The sequence below is a fragment of the Sciurus carolinensis genome, chromosome 1, assembly GCF_902686445.1.
Source record: "Sciurus carolinensis chromosome 1, mSciCar1.2, whole genome shotgun sequence".
NCBI classification, from domain to species: domain Eukaryota; kingdom Metazoa; phylum Chordata; class Mammalia; order Rodentia; family Sciuridae; genus Sciurus; species Sciurus carolinensis.
In genome coordinates, this window is record NC_062213.1 from 49,171,993 (window position 1) to 49,196,811 (window position 24,819).

At 34.9% G+C, this 24,819-nt stretch overlaps 1 protein-coding gene and 1 non-coding gene across 2 annotated transcripts in view; one reads left to right on the plus strand and one right to left on the minus strand.

Annotated features, from left to right (window-relative positions):
* Mmp16 (matrix metallopeptidase 16) overlaps positions 1-24,819 on the plus strand; it is a 271,651-nt gene that overhangs the window by 189,738 nt on the left and 57,094 nt on the right. The gene's annotated exons all lie outside the window — the stretch shown is intronic.
* Trnaa-ugc (transfer RNA alanine (anticodon UGC)) lies at positions 7,012-7,085 on the minus strand. Its single transcript has one exon. It is a non-coding gene; the product is annotated as a tRNA-Ala (tRNA).

Genomic DNA, 24,819 nt, shown 5'->3' on the forward strand with positions numbered 1-24,819 from the left:
GGTCAAGATGAATCAATACATAATGAAATATTGCCCTACTTATACAGAATTTCCTGTCTACTAAGGCAATACTTTAAAAATATAGATTTCATATAATTTTTAGTAGACAAAGTACTCTATTTCCTCTTTGAAAAATAAGATCTGGATTTGATATATTATGCATGAGACCATCGTGCTTTCCAGAAAAAATCAATGCATTTCTTCAAACATATGAATAGGTTTTTGAATTCTATAAATGTCCTGCTGGGGTTACTCAGTGGTGGAGTGCTTGCCTGGCATGCCCAAAGCCCTGGGGGGAAAATATATAATATATATCATACACACACACACACACACACACACACACACCTACACACAAATGTGTATGTAAATGTGTTTTTATATTTACACATATCCATCATCACTTTATTATAGCTAAGTCCAGAGCAACTATTGAAATGAAAACAAAATGCAATAATTTATTTTACAAGCTATCAAATGAGAAATGATGGAGTTTATTTTTACTGTTTGACTGAATTCCACATTGCACCTTTTTACCTTAATATCAGTGAAACTGCCAAGTGACAATCTTACTTAAGAATATGATGAAAAATGGACTCAGGATGCACTGTTTTTCATTATTCCTATCTATTTAAAAAACTTATTTTCAGAGGAGTCTTCCTAGCTAGGGATGAATTTCACCAGCCTCTTTGCATTGTGAATTATAGGTGCTTAATAAGTGCTATTGGCTGATGAAAGGAGTTCCTATGATCACTGAGTCCTGCAATCAGAAATGGATCAAACTCTCAAATAGGATGCAGTCACCACTGTTTTCTATATCGAAATAGATGTATAAAGTACATAAGAACTGCTTACTTAAACTCTCAGATTATCTTGGATTCCTTATTCAAAACTTCCTAACAAACTAAGTTCCTAAAATCAGACTGAATTTAATTTTTTAAGTAGAGACTGCTCTCTTTATAAGATTAATTTCTGTTGAAGAAACATGACCTGATAGGCACTATATTCTAAATCTTGACTGTCATAATGTCACATAGCTTAGGAATTTCCTTATTTATTTCATTTTTTGTAGAATGAGTATGCATGCCCACTGTAGTTTATCAGAAATCAAGAATGTGTGAATAGAAGCTAGCATCCCTGTCTTTTTAGAGCTCTTATTTCACAAATGTAAGCAAAAATGAACATAAACACTTTGAGACACAGGAGTAAAAGTTTATGATATTGAAGCATAAAAGCTACAGAGATCTAATCAAGCAAGAAGTTTTACTGAGATGGGGCTTGTGATTAATTTTGATAGTGGAGTTTTCTAGACACATTAAAGAAATTAGTAGTTTCACAAAAAGTTTGTGTATCGAGAGAGAGAAGACAGTCGTAATACAGTCTAATGCAAAGTGCCAAGTGCTGTCAGTCAGTTGAATACAGTATTGGATGACAGTAACAAAGACATGACCAAGTACTGCTTGCTCTTGGTTAATAACTGTCATAGACTAAGTTGCTAACATGTACCTGGATGAATCCTGGACACACATCCCTACTCTCTGATCCTCGTAACAACTCTGTAAAATGGATAGTATTCTCTGTTTTACAAATGAGAAAACCAAGAATCAGAAAAGTTAAAAGTCATTAGTTCAAGTTAAATGCTTGTGAAGAGTAGTTGTATTTAGCCTCCTTGATTTTAAAATTCCCTAAAGCTTTGCTGCTCTGTTACCTGAAAGAATGTTTCAGGTAAGTTTCAAGGAAAGGTGGACCTCAAACTCATTTTTGAAACAGTAAATATTTAAGAAATATTCATTGCACTCCAGTGCCAGTGTTTGAGGCAATGGCAATGTTACAGTGCACAAAAGAGAATAGACCCTGGTTTCTCAGGGCTTGCAATGCAGGTTTCAAGGGGGACAGGTGGATGAGAGGGCTTCATCCATGTTCCACAGGTCAGTGTTATGGAAGGATGTGAGAATGCATAGACATGAAGGATACATGAAATGCTATTTTTCTTGTTAAGAACTGCTGGTTGCTGGGTGTGGCGGCGCATGCCTGTAATCCCAGCAGCTTCAAAGACTAAGGCAAGAGGATCGCAAGTTCAAAGCCAGCCTCAGCAACTTAGCAAGGCACTAAGCAACTCAGTGAGACCCTGTCTCTAAATAAAATATAAAAAAACGGCTGGGGATGTGGCTCAGTGGTTAAGTGCCCCTGAGTTCAATCCCTAGTACCAAAAATAAAAGAAGAAGAAGGAGGAGGAGGAGGAGGAGGAGGAGGAAGAGGAGGAGGAGGAGGAGGAGAAGAAGAAGAACTACTGTCTCCTTATTTTTCTCTATACCTACTTCACCTCTAAGTTAATATCATCGCCCCATACCTGATCTTCCTGCCTGAAATTGCTCTCTGCCAGTCCATCTTTTGAACTCCGCCTTTTTGATTTTCCTTTAATATAAACATTATTTTTAATATTTGTGCCTTGTTGGCTATCTCTTCAGATATATTTATGAAAGCCCAGCATTTGTTCTCACTCTTATTAATGTAACTTGATTTTCTACCTTTCTTTATTATGAACTCTGTACAAGTTAGAAGCCTGTGTGTCTCAATCGCTTCCCATTCAGTGCTTTATTTTTATGTCAGATGCTTTTCTCAAGCTTGTACTTCCTCAGACCTTCCCTCCTCCTCATCTTCCAGATGTGCATCCTGTCCTCTGTTTTCTCAGCCTTAAATATTTCTAGTTATTTCTACATGTGTTCTCTACATCCACACTTTCTATCTTCTCTATTTCTCATTGTGGGTACTTTCCCACTAGATTATAAACCTCCTGACATTACAAGGCAGAGGCCTCCTGTGAAGCTGAGACAGCCACAGAGGCCCTTCTTTACCTTGATTCTTACAATTGTGCCAGAAAGATTTCAGACATGTCGTTCAGCGCAACAGGCATGAATTTATTAGAAGGGGCAGGAAAGGGAAAAGGGGACATTCTCCAGGGACAGAAAGGGTCCTTTCATAGAGAAGGATGATGCATACCTCCTGCCCTCCAGTATTATTGGGGGTCCCAGGCAAGTTCCCAGAAAGTCCCACCTAACTCTGCCTTTTGTTTTTTGACTGACAGCGTAGGAACTGCATGAACCGCCACCAAGAGAAGATGGTGTGATGCTCATAGAATAGGAGTTTTTAAGGAAATTGAGACCCCCTGTTTTGCTTCAGTTTGCCACCCCCTTAGTTACTTTATTACCCTTTGCCCCTCAACATGGTTTCTTTTTGAGGTTTTGATGGTTTGGTTGCCAGGGTGATTGGGGCTACGAACTACAGAGTGATTGGGGTTATGAGGTAGTTTCCTGATATGGGAGGGTCCAGGCCTCCTAGGAGGGTGTGACATGATCTTAAGGGGATGTGATTATGGCTTGGGCTGTGGGGGGGCTGTTAATATAGCAGGCCCTCATTTTCTAGGTGCTTATCTTTAGATAATGCTCCCTATGGTTTTCAGTCAGCTTCATTGTCCTTTCACCTACCTAACACTCCTAGCAGGGACTAGTTCTTGTAGGCTTTATGGTGCTCAGTGCTAATAAGTAGGGATCCTAATGTAATAATTTATATCATCAAACTATAGCTAACATCATGTTAATACTATGATAATCAACCAAAATGAAATTATTCAAACCATTTCATTCTAGTAGATTTTTATTCCTTACCCAAAGATTTTAAAGATTATCGTTTACTTAAGCTCTATATGAATAATTATTTTAAGCAAAACAAAGAAAGAGAGAGAGAGAGAATTAAATATAAACAAAAGGTATATCTTCTGTTACTTTTGTTTTCTTCTTAGGAAGAATCCTTTCTTTATAATATAATAGGAGTTTCAGCATAATTCTTTTTGGTAGATAGCTTCCTTTTTAGAGTTTTTGATTTACATTAAGCTTTCCAAGTATCTATTTATTTAAAGTGAGTTTGCCTGGATATATTTCTTTTGGGTGATGGATACACACACACACACACATACATATATACATACAAACTTCTACCTTCTGCATTCCTATGCATGAAACTTCACAGTCTTTGGGGAATAGGAATAGAAACCACTTAAAGCAAGGAAATAAAATCACAACAAAATACTAAGCACCAGAGAAGCAAAATAACAATAACAAAAGAAGCTTTGTTCTTCCTTTGGAGAGGGTGATTTTAAGACTACTCCTGAAGAGGGTAAGCTATTGTGACTCTGAGCTGACAATAGCAAGGTTTGATTGTTGGAATGAATACTCTCAATGTGCCTTTGGACTACAACGTGAAAACAGTGAATATTTTGGTTGTGTTGTAGTATGAACGTGTTACAGGGCAGAGAACTACTGTGAAGCTGAGGCCGTGCAGAGGCCCCTCTTTGATTCTTGCAGTCATGCCAGAAAGATTTCAGTCATGTAACCCATAGTAACAGACATGAGTTTATTCAGGGAATAGGAAAGGGAAAAGGGGACATTCTCAAGGGAGAGAGTGGGTTGTCTCAAGAGAGGTGAAGGACAGAGTGCCCCTCCTGCCTTCCAGTTTTATTGCACATGCCAGGGAAGTTTCCAGAGTCCTGTCAAGTCCACCTTTTGACTTGACTAACAGCCTAGGAACTGCATGGACCACCTTGAATAGAGGATGAGTAGGAGTTTTTAAGGAAACTGAGTCCCCTATTTTTGTCTCTAATATCCAGTGGGTGTTTTAATCAAGTTTCTCTATTTATGCCTCAATTTTCTGCCACCTTAATTGGTTTATTACCCTTTGAAAGGCCCTGGCAAGCTTTCTGTGTGAGGACCTTGATGTTTTGATTGCCAGGGTGATTGGGGATGTTGACACTGTTAAGGGAGGACCCAGGCCCCTGGTAGGATGGATTTGGTCTGGAAACTGGTTTTTCATAAGGGGATAGAATTAGGTCAAGGCGATTCCAGGCCTAGTCTTCCAGGTGCCTGCTGTCAGATAAGGCTCCCTGTGCTTTTCAATGGCTCTTTGTTGTCCTCTCCCTGCTCACTGTTCCTGGCTAAGTATCTATCCAACAGAAATGGAATTAGTCCAGGTTGTGCAGAATATATCTCAATACACAATATTTTAATATGTATGAGAGAATACCATGCTAACTGTGTTCTTTTGAAGCTAGCTATAGAAACATTTTATCCCGCACTTAGAGTTCTTTTAGTTGTTTTTTTTGTTTTGTTTTGTTTTGTTTTGTTTTTATTTGTTTGCTTGTTTGTTTTTAAGGGTGGTTTTACTTAACCATTAATCAGTTCTCTATCCAAGAGAAGGAAGCAGACCTCAGTGCTTTATGCCAGAACTAGACAGGTCAATACGAAGAGGCAAAAGCTACCGTGAAGCAACACTCAAAGAAGTAAATAGTAGGGTCTTCTCAATTTTGATAGAAGAGGAAGTCTCATCACTTAAAGTAAGGAAGGCCATTTCAACACATAGCCCCAAAATCAAGCCAAAATAGATAACAACTGATTACTCTTTTTTTTGTGTGTGTGTATGAATTACATGTCTGTTTTATCCATCATAAAACTGTTTATTTTTAAGTAGGACTATCTTTGGTGATGACCACCTACTTAGTTGTCCTCAAGAATCAGTTCAAAGTAAACAGGGTATGGCCAAATTTTATTTGGCAAAAGATGTTTTTGTTGCTTGTTATTTGTTTGCTTGTTATTAGTTCTGTTTCTTTCCTAAAAGGAGAGATGAGAGAGACAGAGAATTACTGCAATAGATAGTATAAAGGTATAAGATTTTGCTCTCAATTTTGTTGATGTAATATTGATTTATGATTAAACCCTTCACAGTTGGTCATTACTGAGCCTATCAGCTCTTCTGTTTGGGAGTATTTTATCTCTTCTCTCCCTGTCCATCCCTTTACCATCCCAGTCCAATGCACCCTCATATCTCATCTTAAATATTTTAATATCCTTCAAATTGGTTTTCCTGGTTCTTCTCCTTGCCGGGTCCCTTGCATTCTCCCTTGGGTCTATTGTCAACATTGCATGCAGAGTGATGTGAAAGCATGCATGAGCTGAGTCTGCTCCTGTCAGAAACCCTTCAATCTCTGACTCAGAATAAAAGCCAAAGTTCTTTTGTTGCCCGGAAGGTTATGGGATTGACCCGTTTTCCTCTGCATCTCTGATCTCATCTCCTCTACTTAGTTTTCTCCCTGTTGCATACTGTCTCCCAGGCACACTTTCTATCCATTGTTGTTGCTCTAACTGGTCAGGGTCTTCTGGATTTGCACATCTTTCTCAGATAGAAAATTGCTTTCCTTCCTGACTTCTGATTGTGTATAAAGCAGCAGAAGTCTGTTGGAAACTTCTATTCCCATTTCAAATTGTTGCTGCACAGGCCTACATGGGGCTAGGTATATAAAAAGGAACAATTCTTATACAATTTCAGAAAAGCTCTTGTAGGTTACATATTTATGGCATTTTGTGACTCTATATAATGGGATCAGTGTGTGTGTGTGTGTGTGTGTGTATTGCTGGGGATTGAACCCAGGGCCCTTGGGCATGCAAGGCAAGCCCTCTATCAACGGAGCTATATCCCCAGCCCCTCAATTAGTCTTTAATAGTTAGAATTTTCTTCCAGCTCTTTTTTTTATTAAAATATTATTTATTTTTACAGACACATTTTGATTCATTGTACACAAATGGGGTACAACTTTTCATTTCTATGGTTGTACACAATGTATATTCATACCATTCATGTAATCATACATATATATAGGGTAATACTGTCTGTTTCATTCTGCTGTTTTTTCATTCCTACCCCCTCCTACCCCTTTTTCCTCTACACCATCCAAAATTCCTTCATTCTACTCTTTCCCCCCGCCACCCTCCAACTTTATATATTATCATGCACTTATCAGAGAAAACATTTATCCTTTGGTATTTTGGGCTTGGCCTATTTCACTTAGCATGATGTTTTCCAACTTCATCCATTTACCAGCAAATGCCATAATTTTATTCTTCTTTATGACTGAGTAATATTCCATTGTGTACATATACCATAGTTTCTTTTTTTTTTCTTTTTTGGGGGGTGCTGGGGATCGAACCCAGGGCCTTGTGCTTGCAAGGCAAGCACTCTACCAACTGAGCTATCTCCCCAGCCCCCATAGTTTCTTTATCCATTCATCAATTGAAGGGCATCTAGGTTGGTTCCACAATCTAGCTATTGTGAATTGAGCTGCTATGAACACTGATGTGGCTGCATCACTGTAGTATGCTGATTTTAAGTCCTGTGGGTATAAAACAAGAAGTGGGATAGCTGGGTCAAATGGTGGGTTCATTCCAATCTTTCTGAGGAATCTCCATACTGCTTTCCAGAGTGGTTGTACCAATTTGCAACTCCACCAGCAATGTATGAGTGTGCCTTTTCCCCCACATCCACTCCAACACTTATTATTGCTTGTGTTCTTGATAATAGCCATTCTAATTGGAGTTAGATGAAATCTTAAGGTGGTTTTAATTTGCATTTCTCTAATTACTAGGGATGATGAGCACTTTTTCATATATTTGTTGATCACCTGTATATCTTCTTCTGTGAAGATTTCCTTAGCTCATTTATTGATTGGGTTCTTTGTATTTTGGGTATAAAGTTCTTTAAGTTCTTTGGATATGAGTGCTCTGTCTGAAGTGTATGTGGAAAAGATTTTCTCCCACTCTGTAGGCTCTCTTTTCACATTATTGATTGTTTCCTATGCTGAGAAAAAACTTTTTAGTTTGACTCTATCCCATTTATTGATTCTTGCTTTTATTTCTTGCACTATGGGGGACTTGTTAAGGAAGTCTCGTCCTAAGCCAACATGATGGAGATTCGGGCCTACTTTTCCTTCTATTTGGTGAAGGGTCTCAGGTCTAATTCCTAGATCCTTGATCCATTTTGAGTTGAGTTTTGTACAGGGTGAGAGATAGGGGTTTAGTTTCATTTTACTGCATATGGATTTCCAGTTTTCCCAGCACCATTTGTTGAAGAGGCTGTCTCTTCTCTGTTGTAAGTTTTTGGCACCCTTGTCTAGTATGAGGTTACTGTACCTATGTGGGTATGTCTCCATGTCTTCTATCCTGTACCATTGATCTACCTGTCTATTTGGTGCCAGTACCATGCTGTTTTTGTTACTATTGCTCAATAGTGGAGTTTAAGGTTTGGTATAGTAATACCTTCTGCATCGCTCTTCCTGCCCAGGATTGCTTTGGCTATTCTGGGTCTTTTATTCTTCCAGATGAATTTCATGATTGCTTTTTCTGTTTCTATGAGAAATGTCATAGGGATTTTAATTGGAATTGCGTTAAATCTGTATAGTGCCTTTGGAAGTATGTCCATTTTGATAATATTATTTCTGCCTATCCAAGAACATTCTCCCAACTCTTAACTTGGTGGTGTACACTTGTTCTTGTTGCCAGGTGTGTATTGTTTATATTTGGATAGTTAATCTATAAATTCTTAGATATCAGACATAGATTCAAGAGTCAAGTTCCCCTTGGTCACAGACTAAAGACAAGGACTGTGTTACTTAGGTTTTCATCACTGTGACCAAAATACCTGCCAAGAGCAACTCAGTGGAGGAAAAGTTTCACAGTTTCAGGATTTCAGTCTGTGGTTACTCTACTCCATTGCTCTGCCCCTAAGGTGAGATTGGAGTGTCATGACCGAAGGGTGTGGTGGAGGACAGGTGCTCAGCTCCTGGTGGCTGGGAAGTACACAGAGACACACGGAACCAGGGGTCATGTTACAATCCCCAAGGGCACACTCCCAGAGAACCCACCTCCTCCATCCACACTCCACCGTTTTACAGTTACCATCCAGTTAGTCCTTTCATAGTATTAATCCATCTATAGGATTGATCCACTAATTAGTTTCCAATCACATAATCTAATCATTTCACCGCCTGAATAACACAGAGTCTTTTGAGGGCACCTCATATCTATAGTTCTAACACTATAACTGACTTACAGCTGTATCGCACAGAGACCTAAACATAGCAGACAATAAGTATTTGGTAGTATTTCTTAGTTTACTTTTCTAATCTGTATAATGGCTAATAAATTCTTTCAGAGGTCTATAGCAAGCTCAGGAAATAACTGTTAAGTGGTAAGATAAACTTAACATTTAAACTTATTAGTTATATTCTTTAACTCAAATTCTAATGCTATTTGAGATTTTTTTTTAAAAAAATAATATTTGTAAGTAGAAAATGGGTTTAATTATTTTAATGTAAAAGAAGGGACTGACAGTTGTGTTATTTTTGTTCATATCGAATCATTTTACTCAATTAAATGATTAAAAATATTTTTTGGCAAAGAATCTAAAAAATATTATATAAATAAAAAATACTTAAAGTCACATGTAAACTAAAATTACTTTGAGTCACAGCCTCATTGTGTACCATCAGAAAATGTCACCTAATAACAGAACTTTGTAATTGAGTCCTGATTCACGTAAGTACAAAGGCAGCAAGAGCGAAACATAAGCAGATAATTAATTTAAATTTTCTTGCAGTACAAAAATCAGTCTTTCAAATATTTTAGGTTAACATTTAGAAAGCAACCGAAATTGTAATACTGCATTTTTATGTCAATATTAATTGATTTTCAAAATATTTGTATTCAGTTATTGAAAATTTCTCCTCAAAATCTTCAAATAAAATATTGACATTTTCTGACTATTTTGCTTTTGGGACAAGTACCTAATAAGTATTATTCAGTCAGAACAGATTCACAGTCACATGAGTTTCAAAGTTCTCGGTCATTTTATTTTTAAATGAGTTTAAGTTTTTTTTTAGCATATCTTTGTATACGTGTTTTCGATCCAGTTAAACTATTTTAATGGTACAAAATAGAGCCTCTGATAAGTGTTTATGGTATATATTTTGTAGTTTGATATATTTCATTTTAATATTTTATCAAAAGATATATTTATACAAAGTGGGCATAAAAACAAAGCAATTTCACTTAATCATGCAAAAATTACTTTCTGAAAGTGTATTAATTGTAATCCAACTTGATGATGCATTTAGTCCATAATAATATAAATCTGACTTTTCTAAATTTTTGTTAATCCAAATTTTTTCAATGTCAAAATGTATATTTTTCAGTTGTCAGTTAAAAAAATGTTACAATCTTTTTATATTTAGGTTTTACATAGAAAGTGCTTATTTCACAATTCATGTTTCTGAACACTTATGTTGACTCAAGATAACTAAGCACCAAGCATAATGGTGCCCACCTGTAATCCCAGTGGCTTAGGAGGCTAAGAGTCAGGAGGATGGTAAGATCAAAGCAATCCTCACAACTAAGCAAATGACATTGATGACATGGTTTGGAAGCAGTAGTTCCCTTTAGAAGTTATAACTGCCTATGGATGGAGAAGGTTTTGATATAATGGCCCCTGTTTTCTAGATGCTTACCTGCATTGATGAAGTTCTTTGTTATTTCCAATACTGAAACATATATTCTCTTTGATGTCCTCCATGTAAGCTACTGCTCTGCATTGTCCTTTCCCTGCCCACCTTATTATGTCTGACGTGCTACCCATTCCTGATTTAAAGATTCAGTCTTATTATAATATTAGTTCTCTGTACTTATCCTTAAATTTAGCTTAATTCTAATACCCAGGAGGACTTATAACATGAAATACTTTGTCAACTCCACGGCTACGAAGGCCCCAGCATATTGTTTTCCAATCCCAAAGAAAAAATATGGAAGACTCAACAGAGTTGAGAGAGAGGGTTTGGACATTTTATTACACACATGTTCCTCGGCAGCAGCAAGCCTGGATAAAATAGAGAGTTGTACCATGCTTACAAGCTAGACAAAATATATACAGGATAGATTGTATGCCAACTGTCCATATGGATTCATTCAGATTATTTGAATACATGATTTTACATCACAACCAAGGACCATTTGCTCTGATCCCCACCTAAAGATGGGAGATGAGGGACATGTCCATTTTCCCTGTTCCTCACCCCCTTAGAACATTCTCGAGAGCCCGGCTTAGTTCTCCTTCAGAGATGATATGCCTTCTAAGCACTTATTTGTGTTTACCCCAACAGAAAATCTTATTTAATAACAAACTATAAAATTTTAAACAGGGAAATAAATAATGGAAAAAACTACCGGTTTTTTTTAAAAATAACTCATTATTACTAAAAAGAAAAAAATAATCAGTGCTCCACAAATTAAAACTATCTCCAATCAAAATACCAGAAGAAGACTTGAATAAATGAAGACATACTGTACTCTTTCATAAAAAGACTTGGCAAAATAAAAGTGACAATTTTAATGTAATACTAATAAAAATAACACTTTAATTTTAATTAGGTAACAAAATATTAAATGGAAAAATGTAAACATGACAAGAGAAAAGACTATTCCATTGGATTTTAAAGCTTATTGCTAGGCAAATTTACTTAAAATAGATTGCTCCTAAAGCATAATTAGACTGAATAGTGAAATACAATCATCAGAGATAAATAAAACAACACAAAGATAGTTAAATAAATTTCAGGATAGACTAGTCATTTAAATATAAAAATATTAAACTGTAAAAGTACTACAACAATAGTTGGAATGAATTTTCTGTTTTGCTTATCATATGTCATAAAACAATGCATACAAAATATAAACTCATATATAAAATTATATATATAATCACATACATAAAATTTTAAGTGGAGAAGACACAAAATATAAACTCTTATATATAAAATTATATATAATATATATAATCACATATATAAAGTCTTAAATGTAGAAAATATTTCTAAATAAGACACATAATTCAAAAGCTATTAATAGTAGATTGATAGATTTAATAACATATATTATAAATATATGCCTAGACCAAAAACACCTATGAGTATGTTTGAAAATCAAGATGGAAGAACTACTACTTTTTAATTATATTAAGAGTTTACAGATGATAAAGAGAAATGTTTACACCCCACTGAAAAAAATGTCACTATGAAGACATAGTACAAATAGATTTTATGCAAGAGGGTACTCATAAACACTCATAAAGGTAAATGAGATATTTTTATCTGTCCTGCTAACAGGTCAAAGGGACAATAATATACTACTGCAAGAATGTGGGCAATTAGCTTTTTTATGTTGTCAGTATGATATCAGCTTTGGCCATCTTTTAAAATGTCTGATCACCCAAAATTTTTACTTAGAAATTTTTTTTTTTGGCACATCCCTCTTATGAATACCTGAAGACTATGCCCAAGTAATCATTTCAATGTTGTTTACAGTGACAGAAAACTATCCAAGTGTCTATCAAGAGGAAGTTGACATTGGACATTGAGCTATAGCCTCACCAATAAATGGAATGTAACAATGTTAAAGAATGAGGTGATGCTTTATGATAGATATTTTTAAATGAGGTACAGAGTAATTTTTAAATCCTGCTGTTTCAGAGAGAAAAATTGAGGTACACACACACTGAGACCTGGATACATACACAGACTATCCCTGACAGGGACACAAGAATGTAGCAACACTGGGTGACTTTGGGAGGAAGATTACATGGTCAGATTTAGAAAAGGAAGTCAAAACCTACAACTTAGATGATTATAAGGATGTGTCATTATAAACACATATTTATGCAATATTATATATGTACGAAATGTATCAATCTATATGTAAATGTATCTATACATCAAAATACTAGAGATCAGTGCCATCTTCTTAAAAACAAATGAAGATGATTATCTGGATAGCAAGAGTAAAGATTTTTTTAGTATTTTATTATTTTTTGTTTTATATTATTTTATTATTTTTTGTTTCATATTATTTTTGTTGTATATTTTATTTTGTTTTGTTTTTCACTAACCACTTAATTAAGGGAAAAATGTGTTATCAGTTTTGTTTTCTTCAATTTGAAAGATGAATCTGGGTTTTTATCCTTCTTCTGACTACTGTACTACTACTAGAGTTAAGTGAAACATTATTAGGAATCTCTAAAATTAGGAACTTCACCTTAAAAACAAGAATGGTTGTGAGAATTTGAAAAGCATTTTTTTAAATGTGCCCTTTAATTTCTGCAGCAGGAATGGGGGAAAAAAAGTAACAGAGAGACTGTAAGGCATGCAGTTTCATGGAGATTATGTTCTTGATAGGTGGCCCTAAATTGTTCTGTTTCCAACACTATGCTTCTTATGCCACTTTTCAGCTTCAGAGCATTATACTGTATTTGTTTATATGACTTTTTAAAAAGAAACTAGAGGTACTATCAATAGCAAATGAGTAAGATATTTTTAAATGATTTTTGGTTTAATACAGCAACAGTGTATGTCACAACAAACAGAAAAATATGCAGTTTTCAATATAGTAACCCAATTCATAGTCATTCATCTGGAAAAAAAGAAAAAATTAAAATGAAATGTCATATACATTTCACCTTTTGTTGACAGTAAGAAAAAAATTTGCAAGCAAATCACATTATTCAATTATATAATAGTGGTACAGCAAATAATAGTAAATCAGCTCAATGGAATATACTGCAATCATTTGAAAGGTGAATTGTGAAGAACATATGAAACAATGAGATGTGGTTATAATGTATACACAGGTGAAGTATAAAATGAAAAATTTTATGTGTGACAGAATTTCATTATTTGAAATTCATGCATTGGCAAGACATAAGAAAACTTTGGGAAAACAAAGAAATGAAAATCTTAGAATAATGGGGTTGAGTGGATGTTTAAAATGTGTGTCGTTTAAGAATGTTGTACATTTCATAACCCAAAATACAGTGGCATAAAAGAAGCCTGATAAGTGCGAAGGTTGTAATATATTAAGTGATGTTGAAGCCATATTATTTTCAAAAAATGTAGGTAGGCAGAAGGTATTAAAGTATTCACTGAAATTTTCCCTTAGACTGTGACTCAATGGACAAAGCTATGGTGACAAGTCTTAATAATATAATTTAGCTAGACTAAGAAAGGTGTCCAATTAGATGGAATCTGTATCACTATGCATTAGTCTCAAACAGGAGTAGATTCTGGTGAACCAAACCACATATTTTGTTTATATTTAGTTTTGCCATTTTATAACCATCATGGTGAGAATTTATTCTGTTCAGTACAAAAATACTCTAAAACCATGCAAAATGACAAGATATTTGGCAATTAATTCACTGTGTTGTTAAATTACACAATGTGAGATGTGTCATATAGCAAAGTCTGTCAGCTCCTCAAACACTGATAAATTTTAAGCTGCCTAGTGCATAGCAAATGCTCAAGTAATTTCAGCAGTTGCCATTATTATTATATTAGTTGATGATGGTGTTGATACTACTACTACTACTACTACTACTACTACTACTACTACCAGTGTTGTGCAAAGCACTGTATTTGACAGAAAGTGATTGCAAAAGAATGCAACTTAGGTGATTATAAGTATATGCCATACATACATACATATATAAAATATATGAATATCCCTACACAAATATGTCTATAAATGAAAATAGTAGAGATCAATGTCATCCTGTTAAAAACATATTAAGAACAAGTATCCTGAGTAATTTTATTTATTCTCTTTTATTCTTTAATTCAAGAAAGTTTTCACTGACTGCCAGATAATAGCTAGATAAGAGACAGAGCTAATGAGTGTTGAGCAAAAGAAGTCAAAAAGGAACTGATAAGAGCAAAAACAGCACTATTTATAAATGGTGGGACTAAAGAGGTCTACAGGAATTTGGGAACAAGATAAAAGAGCAGTTCTAAGAATTGCAATATGATGAATGAGTGACTGGACACAAATCACAAGGAGCCAGGACTGGACTAAAAAGTAAAATGGGGCTTATCTTCAGGTGTTACAGGGAGCTGAAATAGTGAAGAGAATCAGAGAGAACAGACATCAAGGAGATGTCTGACTTGGAAATCACTGAAAAGTACCAGATCTTTTATGTACCAAACTATTGGGACTTCTGTTAAAAAAAAAAAGTTTATTATTTTCCCTTGTCTTTACAAATATTATTTACTGAAACTTTTTTCGAAAGAATGATGCATCGTCTGGTTAATCTCTCCAAAGGGCAGGAAGCTCTTTTCCGGAGAATTGAGTGTGGCTATTGTTAAATCTCTGCTCTTTGCCTCTTGCCTGGTTGCTAAGTGTCTGCATTGAATGGACTGCACTACTTGCTTATGAAGTACATCTATTTGTAGCAGTTGCTGGTCAGATCATTAGACAAAGACTGTTTATATCCTTGAGCTAAAGCCCAAAGGAACTGATGTAAGAGCTGGCCATTCATGTGCCACTGACACATAAACCTCCTTGTTCATAATCCTGAAATTCCTTGGAGTAGAGACAACATTTTCTAAGTGACTGCATTTGCAGTTACTATTAGAAAGGATAACATTGAAACTTGTGAATTCCTGAAGCATTTTTAATTGACTTATTTTTAATTGGTGCATTATATTCACACATAGAAGTGGAATTCATACTTGCACATGAGTTTGGTTAATTTCATTCTGCCCTTCACTTTCCCATTTTCCTCCCTCCCCCTTGTTCCCTTTCCTCGCCTCACCTCATTCTCTCTTCTGTTTGCATGAGATCCCCTGCTTTTCTTAATTCATTATTTCTTTTCAGTTTCTTGAAGCATCTTCATGTAATATTTCAAATTTGTTAAATCTCTTTAATTTAGGTTTGTTTTTTATTGATACCTAAAAACATAAAAAGTAAACATATCATTTATTAATATTTCAATAAATGTATATATTGCATGAGGTTTAAATTAGATTGTACATATCTATCTCCTCATTTTTCATTTCTATGGTGAAAAGATTTGAAATCATTTCTTCTAGTTTTTTGAAATATGTATCATGTTACTGTTTTCTATGGTTATCTTACTTTACAACAGCACACTAGAACCTCTTACTCCTTGCTGACTATGCTGTGGTGTCAGTGGATAAGTACCTCCTACTTACTCTCCCCAGCCTCTGTTAACAACTCTACTACTCTCAACTTCTACCATATCAACTTTTCAATATTCCACATGACTTATTTCATTTAACATCATGGTCTCCAGTTTCATCCACATGGTCATGAATAACAGGATTCCATTCCCTTTCTAGCTGAATAATATTCCAAGGTGTGTATCCACCATATTTCCTTAACCAATTTGTTGGCCGTTGGACACTTAAGATCATTTCCATTTCTTGGCTATTGTGAATAGTACTGTAATAAAAATGGGAGGGTAGATATCTCCTTAATATACCAATTTTATTTCCTTTGGAAATATACTTGGGAATGGAATTGCTGGATCATATTTTTTAAGGAGCTTCCAAATGGTTTTACATAATGGCTGTACTAATTTACATTCCCACAAGTGTGTTTCCTTTCACCACATCCTCACCAACACTTTTTACCTTTAGTGGGGTTTGTTTTGTTTGTTTTGTTTTGTTTTGTTTTATAATAGCCATTCTTACTGGAGTAAGGTGATACCTAATTGTGATTTTGATTTGCTTTTTAAGGTGATGGCAAGAATGCGGTGGGATGAAATTTGTATGTCTTATTTTGAGAAATCTCTAGATCTGTTGCCCATTTTTTAATGAGGTGTTCTATTTGGTTTTGTTTGCATTGAGTTTTTTGAGTTCCCTATATACTTTGGATATCAACTCCATGTCAAAAGTAGTTTGCAAATATTTGTATCATTCTCTAGGTTGTCTCTTCACTCTTGATTACTTCTCCACTAGTAGAAGTCTTTAAATTTGATCTAGCCCAAATTTTCTATTTTTTGCTGTAGTTTCCTGTGCTTTGGGGTCTTAGCCATAAAATTAATGTATATTCCCATGTCCTAAAGTTGTTTCCCTATGTTTTCTCCTAGTAGCATCATAGTTTCAAGTCCTACATTTAAGTATTTAATCCATTTTGAGTTGATTTTCATAACTGGTGAGAGATAGGGGTCCAGGTTAATTCTTCTGCACGTGTATATCCTATTTTCCAGGCACCATTTATTGAAAAAGAATGTCCCTTCCCTAATGTGCATTCTTAGCACCTGTGTTGAAAATTAATTGACTATATTTATATAGGTTTACTCCAGGTTTTCTACTCTGTTCCATTGGCCTGTGTGTCTGTTTTTATGCCTACCATATGGTTTCGATTACTACTGCTTTATAATGTAGTTCGATGTTAGGTAGTGTAATATCTCCTTGCTTTGTTATTACTGCTCAGGATGACTTGAATGGTTAATTTTTTTGTATGTTACCAACTGAACTTTTGGATTATTATTTTACCTGTGTGAAGAAGGTCAATGATATTTTCATAGGGATTACCAATCTATCGAATTGATAGATTTCTTTGGGAAATTTTGTTTAAAAAATTTTATTGTGTGTATACTGATCTAGTTTCCCTATTCCCTATTGCACACATGAACAAAGGATCAAACAGAAGTTCAAAACTAAAATATATGGTTAAAAATATGAAGATTGTTTTTAAAAAACTTAGTTTCTTAAATATGCATGTAAGGATATTTTCTCCAAATCCCTATTTGCTATTTATGAGAGATTTGATTTTGTTTTATATATCTCCTACACAAACAAATGATATGGGAATTATTATATGAAGGAGTACGTGGAATATTGTAACCAATATATGGTCATATTATTTTATCTGTTCATTTGAGGAATCCATAGTGAGTACCTGTTGTGTTTAAGAAAATATACTAGGTTACAATACAAGCAGCCAAGCCTAGTTTGGCCACCTGTATGACTAGAATCCACTGTCAAGCTGAGTTACTCCATCTGTAAGAAGAAAATCTTTGTAACTACCTCAATGTTGCTACCCTTAAAGAACTTACAGTCAAGGGAAAAAATATGCATTCATCACCTAAGAAGAACAAGACAAGTAAAATTACATATGCATTAAGTTCAAAGAAAAAAGTAGTGTGGCTCAATAAGAACATACAATTTTTGTTTTATGTATGTTTTTAAAACTTGCTTAATAAGATCCAGTGAGGCTTTTCAGAAGAAGGGTTGCTTAAACTGGCAGTGAGCTGTCCTCTGTTTTCTATACGAGAAACAACATACTCTCTTGAAAAGAAATCTGGGCAGAAAGTCAGGAGACATGATTTTTAGTGTCTGGATATTTTTACCTTAATGAGAATTTCAGTTTGGGATCACTACATTTCTCATGCTTAATCAGGATAAATAAGGATAGCTGTGTTACATCTCTCACAATGAGGCAAAATATGTAAAAGTCATTGAAATGTTTCAAAACAGCCCAACTGATGTGGATTTTGTCATCATTGGCACAAATTTTAGGGTGAATTTTATTTAATGTATGACACCTCTGTAGGTTTTATACTTTTTGGTCTCATTAAGTCAGATTATGTTGTATTAGAGGGTTCAGCTGTTTTAAAAATTAAGTTTCTGGAGACTGAGACTAACAATATAATTAATATCAGAGGTTATACAAAACTTGGAAAATATGACAAATTTAAGTCAAGTCTGTGAATTAAATTTTAGTAAAAATTCTAAAGTAATTCCATTTCCCCACCCTTGTTAGTTTTTGTTTGAAGAGCTTTCATAATGAGTAAAATGTTTCTTGTAGTTCATTTATTCTTGATCATAGCCAAAAATTTGAGAAGCGATTCTGTATTCTTTTTAGGACATGTACATCAAAGTTGCATGTCGTGAACTCTTTCATGAGTTAGGTTTCATTAAAATAATTTATTATAAATATATCATTTATTTCACCAAATAGAAGAAAAAATAATATGATAATATATGAATTTCATTATAGTTATGGTATTACAAGGTAAATAACTCATTATAAAGAATCTGTATCTACACAGATATATATTATTCAGAGTGAGAATAAAATAGTGATTGTGTAATTCAATAAGCATTAAAACATTTTCACCAGTGTAGATGTAATTTTTCTTATTTATAGATTTTATCCATCTCTTGTTTTTTTCTTTGTATACCTGTAAAAATATTTTTCATAATATTATACTTGAATTTACCTTCAAAAGTTTCAAACTAGAGTTGGTCATGTTGATTCTGGTCACTAAAGTTATTTTATACTTTGCTATCCTATTTTTTCACAGTCAATGAATATTAAGCATTTTCATCTAAGCATTTGGTTTTACTTATTTTTTTAAAACTGTAATAGCATTCATTACCCTTGAAATAAATACTTGCTATTTCTGCATTGTCCAAAGAGAGGTCTGGCCCTGCCCTGCAGAGGTAACTTATAGGAGTGTCTTTGTTTAGGGAAGGTACTTGTCATACTGGACCTTAGGGTGGAAAGCCGCACACAATAGTCTTATAGACTAGCAGCACCAGGAAAACCAACCATGTGATTAAGGTGGATCACATAGTATAGGTTCACATAGAGACCATGTGGGCAATCAACCAATCAGGGCAATGTAATGAACACCCAATAAAAACTCTGGACAACAAAATGTGTATGCCTACATGAGAACATTCTGTGCACATTAATAAAAGGACTATAAAGAACTCATCCTGAGAACAATGGAAGCTTTCACACTTAATACAATGAATCTCTTCCTTTGATTGATTTTTTTCTTCCTTTTGTCTGCATCCCTTCCATAAAGTAAGCCATGAATGAGATAGTTTTCAGTGGTTTCTTTGCACCTTTCTAGCAGATTTTGAAACCCAAGAATGACTTTGTGTTCCTCAAACTTGCAGTTGGTTTCAGAAGCAAGGGTAGTCTCATGCAGCCTCTTTCCTCTGACTTGGTAATTGAACCCTAATGCCTTGCAGTTGGTGTCTGAAGTCTTGGCAGACCTAGCAATATCGAAAACTGTGCCCCTATCCTCACAGTTCTGTGAACTCTGGGTACTCACCATTATCCAAATCCCCAAAATCTCCTCAACTTAGTTGACAGGTCTGCTTTTTTCATTAGAATACCTATTTTTTTGAAAAATGAAATATCTTTTACTATATCATCTTTTTGGCTAGTAATTTGTCTTTAGTCTGAATAGTTTAGTATTACTTAACATAGAACTTTATGGATTTCTTCATCATCTATTCTCAGCTTCAGGGTAGGATGATAGGGAGAGAGCACTCCATGTCCCAATTTTCAGTCTTTTTCTATTTACATTCTTAGAAGATGTCTGTTCCCATACTTAGTAAAATGCTTGAGTAGCATGAATCTGTAAATAGAGAAGATTCCTGACAAATCATTTAATCAGGATCAATACAGTTCACATAAATTCTTTTTCCTTACGAATAATTCAAGTTAAAACTGGAATCATAAAACATTTCTGTAATTAAGTACATAAAACTCATGTCAAGAAAATTTTAAAAGACCAACTTTTTTTTTTATCTGCATCTTTTTTTTTAATTTTTTTTATTTTTTTACGTTTACATAGGGTAATGATGTTTCTTTTTTTCCCCTTCCCCCCCACCCCTCCCACCCTTTTCCCTTTATGCAGTCCTTCTTTCCTTCATTCTTACCAATCTCCTTAGCCTAACTCTAAACCTAACCCTAAACCTAATGCTAACCCCTCCCACCCCCATTATATGTCCTCATCCGCTTATCAGCGAGATCATTCGTCCTTTAGTTTTTTGAGATTGGCTTATCTCACTTAGCATGATATTCTCCAATTTCGACCATTTGCCTACAAATGCCATAATTTTATCATTCTTCATTGCGGAGTAATATTCCATTGTATAAATATGCCACAGTTTCTTTATCCATTCATCAACTGAAGGGCATCTAGGTTGGTTCCACAATCTGGCTATGGTGAATTGAGCAGCAATGAACATTGATGTGGCTGTATCTCTGTAGTATGCTGATTTTAAGTCCTTTGGGTATAGACCAAGGAGTGGGATAGCTGGGTCAAATGGTGTTTCCATTCCAAGCTTTCTGAGGAATCTCCACACTGCTTTCCAGAGTGGCTGCACTAATTTGCAACCCCACCAGCAATGTATGAGTGTTCTTTTTTCACCACATCCTCGCCAACACCTATTGTTGCTTGTGTTCTTGATAATCGCCATTCTAATTGGGGTGAGATGAAATCTTAGGGTAGTTTTGATTTGCATTTCCCTTATTACTAGGGATGTTGAACATTTTTCATATATCTGTTGATTACTTGTACATCTTCTTCTGTGAAGTGTCTGTTCATTTCCTTAGCCCATTTGTTGATTGGATTATTTGTATTCTTCGTGTAGAGTTTTTTGAGTTCTTTATAGATTCTGGAAATTAGCGCTCTATCTGAGGTATGGTTGGCAAAAATATTCTCCCACTCTGTAGGCTCTCTCTTCACATTTCTGATAGTTTCCTTTGCTGAGAGAAAGCTTTTTAGTTTGAATCTATCCCAGTTGTTGATTCTTGCTTTTATTCTTGTGCTATGGGAGTCCTGTTAAGGAAGTCTGATCCTAAGCCAACAAGTTGAAGATTTGTACCTACTTTTTCTTCTATAAGATGCAGGGTCTCTGGTCTGATTCCAAGGTCCTTGATCCATTTGAGTTGAGTTTTGTGTAGGGTGAGAGATAGGGGTTTAATTTCATTCTATTGCATATGGTTTTCCAGTTTTCCCAGCACCATTTGTTGAAGAGGCTATCTTTTCTCCATTGCATATTTTTGGAACCTTTGTCTAGTATGAGAAAATTGTATTTATTTGGGTTTGTGTCCATGTCCTCTATTCTGTACCATTGATCTACCTGTCTATTTTGGTACCAATACCATGCCGTTTTTGTTACTATTGCTTTGTAGTAGAGTTGAAGATCTGGTATTGCAATACCCCCTGCTTCGCTCTTGCTACTGAGGATTGCTTTAGCTATTCTAGGTTTTTTATTCTTCCAGATGAATTTCATAATTGCTTGCTCTATTTCTGCAAGGTACATCATTGGGATTTTAATTGGAATTGCATTGAATCTGTATAGCCCTGTTCGCTGATGACATGATTATATATTTAGAGGAACCTGGAAATTCCACCAGAAAACTTTTAGAACTCATAAGTGAATTCAGTAAAGTAGCAGGTTACAAGATCAATGCTCATAAATCCAATGCATTTTTATACATAAGTGATGAATCTTCAGAAAGAGAAATTAGGAAAACTACCCCATTCACAATAGCATCGAAAAAAATAAAATACTTGGGAATCAATCTCACAAAAGAGGTGAAAGACCTCTACAATGAGAACTACAGAACACTAAAGAAAGAAATTCAAGAAAACCTTAGAAGATGGAAAGATCTCCCATGTTCCTGGATAGGCAGAATTAATATCGTCAAAATGGCTATACTACCTAAAGACCAACTTTCTAATAGAGATTACCTAAAGGACTATTACAGGTGATCTCAGATATTTTTAAAATCTGCCACAGGAAGGGACACATTTTGAATAGATGCAGAGGTAGAACTAAAACCCTCATTAGGAAAGCAAATTTTGCCTCAGAAATGTCTTCCCTCTCAAGGAAGTTGTCAGTGCAGAGGCAATATACTCAAATTTCAGAGACTGAGGGAAGTGCTTTCCGCTGGATGTAATAAATGTGATCACTTTCAGTGTTTTAATGTTAGAATGTGTAGAGTTAGAATATTTTCTTGTGTTTCCAATGATGGATGAGTCTGGCTGGGAAACCTAATAAAATTAAAACATACACATCCATATAGCTCCATATTTAGACAATGTTTGCTAAAAGAAGGTGTGACTTTCACGTGAGACTTGTGTATTTTATGAATTCCATCAGTCTCCACATGCCTGCCGGGAAAGCCTTTAATCAATCTTCCTGACAGCTCCTGTCTCTGGACATAACATTCAGTCTGGTAGGAAATTATATACCTAAGGACTCAGATGATAGACCAGGAACTTAAATTCCTTGTTTTTTGAACTTGTTCTGGTTTTTGTTGTTGTTGTTTTTGTTTATTTTTAAAACACCCCAAGACAAAAAAATAAATATGGTAGTAATTTTCTGGAGAATCAAGGAAGCAGAAAATTAAATACTGTACTTGTTCAAAATACTGTCATGGCCATTGCCACTTGAATTTGCAATAAGGCTACTGAAGTACTGACTTTATTTTAATACAGTGTGGCCATGTAAAACTTTTTTTAAAGTTTTTAAGTTATTTAAAGGTATGATCTGTTATCAAAAACTCTTGTGGCTAGCCAGTTTTTATTTCAAGAATCAGATTTTTTTTTTAAATTTCATCAGAGTAACTCAATGCGTAATACCTTCATAGGGTCTGGAGAAGCACCCTACAATCAAACCCATTCAATTTATTCAGTGAAACTTATAAATATTCCCAAGAATAAGAGTAGTCCTAAAAGTCCTACTATAATTTCATGAGATGGTCTGCCAAATAAGTTTGTGCCAAACTCAAGAACCATCTTTCTTTTTTTCAAGCTCCCTTGATTTTGGATTAGGATTGTAGATTGGGATTGTAGGTTTATTCAATAAATATTGTACAACAATGTATAGAAACAACATTTTGATTATTTTCCTTTAGCAGTATTTCAGAAATAGCACTACATAGTGTTTCAAAACCTTGAGAGGTACAAAAATTAAAAAGGTATTGTGTGCTCAAAATTTCAACAAGTTAAAATTGGTTTTCTTTTGTTTCTGTGTTATGTACTGCTCCAATTCCAGTGTCCAACACAGAGGATAACTTCTGGAGGTAGAGGGAATAAAAGGTATCTATTAGATGAATGCATTCTAGATAATCAGTGATTTGCAAGTCGTTTGAATGCTCAGCTAATAACTTGATGAGGACATTCAGGAAGATATTCTCAGGGATACCTTTACATTGTCATAGGATCATTAGATAATCAGGCATAGATTCAAGTTTACAGGTTGTACTCAGTTTTGAAGTATGTTATTTATGAGAGCAGGAAATCACCTCATGAAATAATATTCACTAATTAATCATGAGAGTTTTTATTGTTGTTACTCTTGCTTCAAATATTTCAAGTATCAATATGATCCTTCTTGTGAATTACTCAGTAATTTTTATCAGAATGGGAAACTTGTCATCTCACCCTATCTTAGTCCCATTCCTGTTGCTTTAAAAGAATATCTGAGACAAACACTTATAAAGAAAAGGGATTTATTTAGTTCACAGTTCTAGTGACAGGGAAATTTCAGGTAGTGTGGCAGCATCTGAGAGGGCCTCCTGCTGTATCATAACATGGCAGATGGCATCACATGGCAGGGGCATGTTCCAAGAGTGGCAAGGTGCCACACACTGGACAAAGGGTCTGACTCACTTTATAAGACCCTGCGCTTGCAAAATGTAATCCAGTTGTACAAAAGACATGAATCCCTCTTATAGGCTCTGTCTTCCAACACTGCTACATTGCCAACCAAATTTCAACAGGAGTTTTGGCAGGGACAAACCACTTCCAAACTCTAGCACCCTTATTTTCACTACAATTTTATGCCTGAAATGAAAGAGGCACTCAAATATCTTATCTGTATGGAGAGCTAAGGACTGAGACATAAACAGCGTGCTCTAATGCACACAAGACCAAAGCCTGAAGAGAATCAACACTATAGTCCAAGGCTCTTACTGAGGACTCCCTGCAATGCTATTTTGACACATACTGCTAATGAACCAAAGAAGTACAACAAACAAAAAGCCCCTTTGCACATTTAAAAATCATAAAGTTGCAAAAAGTTAAGTCAATTTTCACAGCAAAATTAGTAGTTTTTTTTAAAATGACTTTTAGCAAATTCTTGCCTTCTTTTCCTCCATTCCACTAAGCATGGTCAGTAGTAAAATATTAACGTACTGTAAAATCTGTGGAGTTTTGTCTTTTATTTTTATACCTAATCAACTCTGTTTATAATTCTGTAACCTGAGGCCCACCGTGAATTACAGTTGCAAGCTATACGGATTAATAATATGGAAACTACCCAGAATGAAATAA